The sequence below is a fragment of the Zingiber officinale genome, chromosome 8B (assembly GCF_018446385.1).
Source record: "Zingiber officinale cultivar Zhangliang chromosome 8B, Zo_v1.1, whole genome shotgun sequence".
Classification (NCBI taxonomy): Eukaryota; Viridiplantae; Streptophyta; class Magnoliopsida; order Zingiberales; family Zingiberaceae; genus Zingiber; species Zingiber officinale.
Window position 1 is genome coordinate 106,159,188 of NC_056001.1, and position 10,973 is coordinate 106,170,160.

Here is a 10,973-nt window from a genome sequence, read left to right on the forward strand (position 1 = left end):
AACTCTACTTTCTGATTTATCCTAATGGTAGTGAAAAATATCCATGGTACTGCACCCCGATCACTCGTGGATATAAAGAGTAATACTAGACATTTATAATCCTGAATTCCTGGTCTCCACACATATGACAACGTTGGCCCATTTAGCTTAGGATTTGGACCGGCCTAAAGGCCATTTGTTGATCAACTAAAATGTTTAAAATCCAAGAGGTAGGGAGACTATGGAATTTAATTTTATCCAGTCACTCTTTGATAAAATTTTAAAATGCAAATTGGCCCTTGGAGTTACGGTGTAGTGGAAGGACCGTAAGTTGTCATCCAAATATCTATAATTCAATCTTCAACTATGACATATTTATATAAATTTTTCTTTCAAATAGGACGCGCAATCATGAGATGTTAGACTTTTAGATAGTTCAACGCGAGCGCTTCCTTATTTGAAAATGTAAATTGAAAAAAAAAACTACATGTTTTTGACCAAAATATTTTTTTAAAAAAAATTTCGTAATAAAAAACTTTGTTTTAAGTTGCTACCTAATCGGTCTGGTCCACACCAACCCCTAAACTAAGCATGGAAAATAGTTTTCGGTCTAGTGCACACGTGTTGCGTGATAGTGATGCTAGAGAATCCCAGTAACGAACTTCCCTATGGAAAAAATTAATTTAATTTAATATTATACTTATCTTAGTAAAAAAAAAACTAAGAAAAGTATATTTTTTTAACATCGTCGGCCTAAAATATTTATAGAAGTTTCTTTGATCATAGTATTGTCAATTCTAAGATATGGGACTAAAAAGAACTATATATTTTTTATATAAAATAACCAGATAAAATTAATGATGAGAAAAATTCATAATAATATGCTGTAGCTGAGTCTCGAACTCTAGATCACTGATTGTTTCGCCTGTGGACTTACTAATAAACCTTGGAATTATTTTTAGTGTAAATAGAAAAAAGGACATTAACGTAAATGCATTTTAGGCTTTACCAAAATTAGTTAGTAAAGGGGGGAGATTTTTAATAAAATATATACTAGTGTAATATAATAATATAATAAATTATTTGGGTCTTTGAAAATCCGAATTATTTGGATTTTCTAGTGTCATCCTTACCGTTCAGAACCAAGACTCATGCAATAGTGCAATAATGCATGGGTGACGTTAGAGAATCCCAATAATAAACTACTGTAACGAGCTTCCTATGCAAAAAATTATTTTAATTTAATATTGTACTTATCTTAGTAAAAGAAACTAAAGATATGAGACTAAAGATAACTATATTTTTTTTATATAAAATAACCAGAAAAAATTAATGATGAGAAAAATTCATAATAATACGTCGTAGTTGAGTTTCGAACTCTATATCACTAATTGTTTCGCTTGTTGAATTACTAATAAACCTTGGAATTATTTTTAGTGTGAATAGAAAAAAGGATAGTAACGTAAATTCATTCTAGGTTTCACCAAAGTTAGTTAATAAATGGAAAGATTTTTAATAAAATAGTAAAATTTATTAAATATATATAATAAACCAAACGTGATAAAAACGTACATAAAATTAGCATTCACCAATAAAATATGAGCAGTACTGGAATTAGATTGTGTTTTCTTTAATGTATATATATACATATACTGATAAAAATCCAAACAGGAAGCCCATGCACCTTCCTCAGCATATAACACCTAACAATCTACCATGCAATACAACGATCGACGTCATATCGATTACGATTTGTTTAGTTTAAATTATATATATTAATAAGACTCAGAAAAAACGAGATTCATGTTGTCTTATCAATCATCACCAACTACAGCACAACGCAAGAACAATCTCTCTCTATATATATACACCTGATGGGAACATTGCTTCTTCTTCTGAGTTGGAATCACATGAGGACGAGCATTTACATCCTCCACCTATTCTCCTGATGAAAGATTTATTTTATAGAGTTTGTTTAAATTACAAAGATGGCATTGTAGTCTCATTTGTTGATCCTACGTGCACCAAGACTTTTGGAGGGAGATACATCGGTGACGTGATAAATGTATATCGGCTGTTGCTACTTAGAAATACCAGAAGAAGGAGAATAAAGAGAAAAACCACCGTCGTCGGAGAACCTGAAGAATAATTGACTGAAAATAAGAAATTAGAATAGGGTTGGGATGCCCTAGCATTGCCATTTCGACGTTCAAATTAGAATCAGTCAAAGGATGAGAATAAAATAGAAACATGAAACAGTTGAGAGTTATTTTTTTTTAGAATTAGAAAAAAATAAGTGAAGGACCATTAATATAAGGAAGATAAGAAGCCATCTAAGATAGCATAAAAGGGGAGTCAGCAGGAGGCAAGGAGATTCTTCTTTTTTCTAATTCTAAAAACGCAATTCTCAACTGTTCCTTGTTTCTACTTTATTCCCTTTGATTGGTTTTGACTTGGACGTCAGAGTGGTAATGCTGGGGCATCCACTACAAAAAAAACTGTTATTTAGGGACAAAATTTGGGACGAATTTGATAAAAAAATTCGTCGCAAAATTTTTTGCGACAAATTTTGGGACGAATTTATATTCGTCCCAAAAATGGCGTTGCAAAATGTTAGCGACGAATACATAATTTTCGTTGGAAATATTTGCGACAAATTTAAATTTTCGTCGCAGAATTCGTTGCAAATTTGCAACGAACATTTATTCGTTGCAAATTTCATAATTTTATATCTGCGACAAACATATACTTTTGTCACAAATTTGCAGCGAAAATTTTTCGTCACAAAAAACGTTGCCTAATTACAAATGACTAGAGGGAAAAAAACCTCGGAAATTTGCGACAAAAAATTATTTTCTTCCAAAATTTGCGACGAATCTAGATTCGTCCCAAATTTGGGACGAATCCAGATTCGTCGCAAATTTGCGACGAACCTAGATTCGTCCCAAAAACATCGCTTTAACCACGTTGGGTAAATAAGCTATTTGCGACGAATTTTGGGACGAATCTGAATTCGTCCCAAAAGTTGTTCCTAATTTGCGACGAAAAACTTAATTTTGTCCCAAATCTGCGACGAATTCTGGGACAAATCTTGATTCATCGCAAAAGATTTACGATAAATTTGCGACAAAAACATATTTGTCGCAAAATTTGTCCCAAAAATAAAAAAAAATCCAGAATCTATTTTTGATTTTTCTGTTATTCTGTTTACATATTACACTTGCAACATCTTCAACAATTTATATCAAATACATCCATATACAACATCCAAACAAATCATCCCAAAACTAAACACATCATATCCAACACATCCATAATCCATATATCTTATATCCAAACAAATCATCCCAAAACTAAACACATCATATTCATATATATAACTAACCAAAATCCAAACAAGTTCAACAACTCATAATATCAAACATGAAAGTTCTATAACAATCCAAACAACAAATGTAACAAGACATCCAAAGGAAAATAAAATACATATCGTCATGTCTCAGGAGCTTCGGTCGCCTTCCATGCTTCTTTTCCTGCGTCAAATTATAAACAAACAATAAGTAACATTTATAACTAAAAAAAAATGTATCAAACATATTAATGATATCTGTATCTAACATTTACATACATGAATGAAATTTGTTACTAAGATTGTTTGTTATAACATGTAAAGTATCATCATGACATAAAATGCAAAGTATCAATGTGAAATTAAAGTTGTTTGTAATTCATATCCTTTGTTCAAGCCTCATGTTCATATATACAAATAACCAAAATCCAAACAACAAGTTCAACAAATTGATAATGAAATAAGTACATTGATAATCCTTTTACTACTTGGGTGGTTAATTTTGTATAGTTAAATGTGTGTATAAGTGCTCTTAAAAAGAGCACATCAGTATACTCACATTAGTATATATATTACATATATACTTATAAAATGCACTCTTAGTTCCTAATAGTCACTGTTATCCCCCCTACCATGTTGATTGTTGTTCAATTGGTATGCATTTGATTGTATTGCATCTGGAGGATCTGCTTGTTCTATTACTTGGGTGTGGAACTTATTACATTATTTCACTTTTTAGAAAATGTTATTAGATGTTCACATCTTCTATGTGCGAATATTTTCAAAGTTTCATTTGTTAAATATTCTTTCTCTGTTTCTTTAGCAGAGTATCACATCATTTTTAGTTTGAAACCGTCTAACCGAATAGATTTCTTCAGAACTGTTTCGAGTCTTGCATTTGAACATTCAGATAGTTCCTCGATGAGTATGACCACATGCACTCGTTTTAATGATCATGGAGTGGATTCCGTATTTGCTTATGTTTAGCCTTGCTTATTTCCATGTTGGCCAAAATCTTTTGTTCAAATCATTCATTTGTAATGTGTTCTAATTGTACAATGGAGGGATATGTAATGTGTTCTAATTGTACAATGGAGGGATAAGAACTGCAGCCAATCCCAAATAGTTGACACTAATATGACTTGACAGTGATGATTATATGTCGTCCTTTATTCTCTTTAATTTGCAACTCAGTGAATATGCCAAACATAAGCCTTCCTGATTCATATTTCAATATGTATTTGCATATCATTATGTAACTTTCCAGGGTTGAGAACTACATTGCTCAAATGATAAATCATGTAACTGATCAGTCCCCTTCATAATTCTGTTCCATATTTGCTCCTTATTCTACTTTATCTAATTGGTATATATATTAGTATATATATTACATATATACTAATGTGATTATACTAGAACAAAATTTCCAGTGCCAACAAAAATAATAACAAATGCTGGTAAAAGAATTGACAAAAGAACTCAAATCAATATTAGAGATAGTTACTCTATGAAAGGTTCAAAAGAATGATCACCAAATTAAACTAGTCACTGCATCAAAAAGACGACATAATTGTAACTCAAACATCAAAATTATGCAAAGGCAGCATGAAATTAGTATAACACATCATAGTATAAGGTGTTCTAAAAAACAATCAAAAGAGCAAGGACATGAAGATACAAAGCTAAATTAATAATAAGGTAGTAGAATTTGTTTGGCAGCGTTATCTTATATAGATAGCAAACATGACATAAGAAGCAATGTATCAAGGTAAAATGAAAATATAGAATCAACTATAACATGACATGAAAAAAAATTCAAACATAAAATTTACCATAAATTTATCAAGAATCACTACCACCATCATCACCATCATCACTGTCACCGGGAGGAATTTGACTTGAAACAGAACTTAACTGAAAATGCCGCATAATAAAATCTTGTTGTCGACGCATTTATCTCATTTCTTCATCCCTGTCCTTTATAATGCCCTTCAACTGGGAAATCTCTTTAGTCAAGTTATGCATCTACTGGGTATGTGAGGAGGAGGAAGAAGATATACGACCAACTCTATGTGTTCTGCTCAATGAATCCATTCCGAATATCTTTCTTCCTCCTTTTGGCCCCCCACTCACCTGTAGCCATAAATTGAAATCACTACCAATAGATGGCTCAGACCCCTCAATATCAGAACTAGCAGAAGCTGAACATCTCTGTGGTACCTCTAGCTCAACATATTTTTCCTGTATTGTAAAAAAAAATAAAACAAATTATAATAATAAAATTTTAGGAATGCAAGAGTATAAAGTTAGAGCAGATACATTAATAATAGATTCTAAGTTATAAATTAAGATCCAAAGTTTATTCAAACCTTAATTGCTTTAGCTCTATCCCCGCTCCAAGTCTTATCTTTTTTCTGAAATGTGCGGGTGAAAGTATCTATAAAATTAGGCTCCTTTCCCAATTCTTTGGTTTAAAAAAGATAATTATAAATAATTAAATAGTAAAAAAATAGATTAAGAAAATATTAGAGAGTTAAAAAATTATCAATCTACGTCTATGTTCATCCACATTGATAGAGCCTCCTGCATATGTCGTAGACATTTCTCCAGAATTAAAAGATTGATTTATTTTATTCTGTTGACTTCTTTTTTTAAACTCCTCACTTTCCCAAAAATTTGAAATCCTTATCCAATTTTCCTCGGTGATGAATGGTGGTTTTTTCCCCCTCGACTTTGCATGATTGAGTACATGACGAATGTGATCGCCACATTTTTCATGAAAATCTTCTTTATTTCCATCTCATCAAACATGTCCCAAGTGAATGATCGCTGCAATAGAAGAAAAATAAATATTATATATTCACTTTTATTTAAGATATAAAATGATTGAGATATACCTTAAATTCACTCCACCATAGCTCTCTTGTTGGTGCTGGAGTGCTTGTATAACTCATCGAGTCTCCTCTCCAATGGTTATTCACGATTCTATTAATCTCATGAATAACACGGACAGAATTATCAAATCTATTATAAATTACAAAAAAATTTGTTAAATAATTTAAATAGTTAAAAAATGAAATAGTTTGATTCTACTTACGAATCTCCACAAGGGGATATAGGCTCTCGAGTGTCTGGTCTCTCAGCAACCGAGTGTCGAGAAGGAACGAAAGAGGGTACTGGCGACTCAATCGGTAAAGGTACTGTGGAAGGAGAAGGCGATCATATAGAGGAAGGTACTGGCGTAGCTATATGCGATGGGACTGGCATAGGTGTATGCGATGGTACTGGCATAGGTGTATGCGACAGTGCTGCATCCTCTACTGGGGGTGTAGCAACAGTCTCTGCAGGTGCTGTAACTTGAGAGCTCCGTCTAAGACCACCCCGTCGAAACATATTCTGAAAATTCAAAAATATGATAAAATAAATACAAATATTTTGCTTAATGACTAATTTGAAAAAAACACTCACCATAATTCCTAAAAATAAGAGAGTGCACAAACCCCTGAGACGACGATGAGATATAACTTCTAATCACCTATAGAAAAACTACAGAGTATTAACATATAAAATATATAAATGAAAAAAAAAATAATTATATACTAATTGAGACAGATTAACTAATTGAGCTATGAGTTTTGTAATTTGCAGATTAAAACTAAATTTGCTCCTAAAAAATCAGTATCATATATGAAAATAAAATATCATTAAGTTTATTTTATTAAGATAACAAAACTTACCCATTACAAAAAATCAAAGTCCTCATTGTCATTATCATCCTCGTCATCATTATCGTCGTCGTCATCCTCCTCCTCCTCCTCCTCATCATCATCAATATCAATTTCAGTTGCATCCACATTTATGACTACTTCGCTGGGATCTCGTAACGTTGGAATAATATATTCCTCAGTATGAAATGTATTTGTAACTTTCTCTTGTTGATAAGCAATGCCCTCCCAACGTTCCTCAATTTTTTTCCGTGTTTTCGTTTTACAAACGACCCACCAATCAACTTTGTCACGTTTCAAACTAGGATATGAAGCATAGAAAACTTGAATTGCTTGCTGTGCCAACACAATTGGTTCATATTTCTTGTACAATCTCTTATGATTTATTTCAACCAAATTATATCGTGGATGCACCTTCATCCCTCTGATAAGGTCAAACCAATGACACATGAATAGAATTGCTCACATTTCTGGGCCAGGATATTCTATCTCTAAAATTTCATCCAGCAAACCATAAAAATCATTGCTTGCATCTCCATCATTGGATGACTTAACACAAACTCCACTATTCATTGTAGTTTTTCTCATTCCATAATTTTCAGTATGAAAATTATATCCATTTATGAAATAAGCTGGCCAAGTGCGTACCATTGCTTTTGGACCCCATGCCAGATGGATTAGAAATTCTTGCTGAATGTTAGTTTGATTATCAAGAACCTAAATTCAAATACAACAATTATTACAAAATTCATAAGCGAAAACCAAATTTAAATAGACTACTTACATATCATTTGAACCATGGTGCAAATTCTTCTTGACATAAGCGATCAAACTCTTATGTTGAGAAATCAGAATATAAGTTTTCAAAAATCCTTCGATAAAAAAAAATATATAACTCTAAATGTTATGACATAAAAATAATATATATATATATATATATATATATATATATATATATATATATATATATATATATATATATATATGATATGGGTTAGGTTTAGTAGGTCCTTGGTGAAAAGAATAAAGGAGATAATAGAATCTAGGGGAGTAGGCCAGTATCGATCAGGATAATACCTTAAGAAAGATAGGCCAATATTGGTCGGGATAATACCTCAAGAAAGATAGACCAATATTGGTTAGGATAATACCTTAAGAAAGATATGCCAATATTGGTCGGGATAATACCTTAAGAAAGATAGGTCAATATTGGTCGGGATAATACCTCAAGAAAGATAGGCCAATATTGGTCGGGATAACACCTCAAAAAAGATAGACCAATATTGGTCGGGATAAAGATAGGCCAATATTGGTCGGGATAAAGATATGCCAATATTGGTCGGGATAATACTTTAAGAAAGATATGCCAATATTGGTCGGGATAATACCTTAAGCAAGGTAGGCCAATATTGGTCGGGATAATACCTCAAGAAAGATAGGCCAATATTGGTCGGGATAACACCTCAAAAAAGATAGACCAATATTGGTCGGGATAAAGATAGGCCAATATTGGTCGGGATAAAGATATGCCAATATTGGTCGGGATAATACTTTAAGAAAGATATGCCAATATTGGTCGGGATAATACCTTAAGCAAGGTAGGCCAATATTGGTCGGGATAATACCTTAAGAAAGATAGGTCAATATTGGTCGGGATAATACCTCAAGAAAGATAGGCCAATATTGGTCGGGATAAAGATAGACCAATATTGGTCGGGATAAAGATAGACCAATATTGGTCGATATAAAGATAGGCCAATATTGGTCGGGATAATACCTTAAGAAAGATAGGTCAATATTGGTCGGGATAATACCTTAAGTAAGGTAGGCCAATATTGGTCGGGATAATACCTTAAGCAAGGTAGGCCAATATTGGTCGGGATAATACCTTAAGAAAGATAGGCCAATATTGGTCGGGATAATACCTCAAGAAAGATAGGCCAATATTGATCGGGATAAAGATAGGCCAATATTGGTCGGGATAAAGATAGACCAATATTGGTCGATATAAAGATAGGTCAATATTGGTCGGGATAATATCTTAAGAAAGATAGGCCAATATTGGTCAGGATAATACCTTAAGTAAGGTAGGCCAATATTGGTCGGGATAATACCTTAAGAAAGATAGGCCAGTATTAGTTGGGATAATACCTCAAGAAAGATAGACCAATATTGATCGGGATAAAGATAGGCCAATATTGGTCGGGATAAAGATAGGCCAATATTGGTCGGGATAATACCTTAAGAAAGATAGGTCAATATTGGTCGGGATAATACCTTAAGAAAGATAGACCAATATTGGTTGGGATAATACCTCAAGAAAGATAGGCCAATATTGGTCGGGATAAAAATAGATCAATATTGGTCGGGATAAAGATAGGCCAAAATTGGTCGGGATAAAGATAGGCCAATATTGGTCGGGATAATACCTTAAGAAAGATAGGCCAATATTGGTCGGGATAATACCTTAAGTAAGGTAGGTCAATATTGGTCGGTATAATACTTTAAGAAAGATAGGCCAATATCGGTCAGGTTTACATGTTTAAGATAGATAAACTAGGATTGTTTGAGTTAGCACATCTAGACATAGACTAGTATTAGTTGAGTGTATATGATCGTCCGGGTATGAAAAGATGCAGGACTTTACAAAATTTATAGTATATTACTGGGCGATTAGGATCTATATTGAACAATAGCAATAACCAGTCCGGACATTACTTAGGTTCAATCCTGTTCAATATAAATCATAACATAATATCGGGCTGTCTGTAACATAATAAGAATAAAGTAGACAAGTATGGACGATAAATATATCTCTATATAGCTTATAAGACAGGGCGAGAACAAATATCTTAAGAATATTCATAAATAGCTTAATGAAGATATCTGTAGTATGTGATTGTATAACAGGTTTGCTAATTTGGCGGGAAGAATGTTTCTATACTTTTCTACAGGCACTAGGCGATAAAAAAGATACATCTGGGGTACAAAGAAGATTCCTTAAAAGCTATTTTGTGCAAGTACATGGCTTACGTCATCTCATAACAAACTCTAACAAATCGGGGTCCACTTCATGACTACGGAGGTTATATGAAGTGGTATAAAAAGGGGAATCCTCTCCGTTGGCTAGGTAAGTTCACATCATTGCGCACATTCATAACCCTAATTTTTCAATTACTGTTCATCTTCTTCCTCTTTCTTCCACACCAAGAGAGATCACTGACTTGAGCGTCGGAGGGCCTAGCCAGGGATTCCCACCCCGGTCTTAGGTCACTGACGATAGTGTTGGCTGGTCTCTTGTGCGCAGGAAGTCTTGGAAGCTCCGAATATGGGTTTCTCTTCGATTGGATTTCTCTCTCGTCATCGGATCTTCGTGCAAGGAGGGCATTCGGTGACTCTATTTTTCCCGATCCGCTTTGGGTTTCTCGGATCGTTGTTCTACAGGTATTATTCTTCATCAGCGGTAGGTTTTTTCTTGCCGGCTCTCCGTCTTGCCTAGCTTCTCAGACAGGATCAATATATATATGATCCTGTCCAAATGCTGAGTCGACGGACGCTGGCGACGTGACGCTCTCCTCTATCTCCGACCAGCTGCATAAATCTCCGGCGAACCTGCAAGGAAGTCGAGCCGGGAAGGGGTTCCCGGCGACGACCCTTCGACGCTCAAGTCAGGCAAGAGGAAAATGATGAAGTGGCTCCAAAGATGAGAGATCCTGTACCTCCGGTGAAGTTTGTGGGCTCTTATATAGAGCTCTAGGGAGTCTTGTGCACACCTGTCGAGGCGTACACGTGTCCTTTACCATACCTCAGTATGGGCTTAACAGAGGAGCATGCCTGACACCATACTGCTACAGTCTGAGCACCTCTCTGATGGGACAGCAGAACCTTCCGTCGTATGATTCTGCGTATGGCTTGGTCGT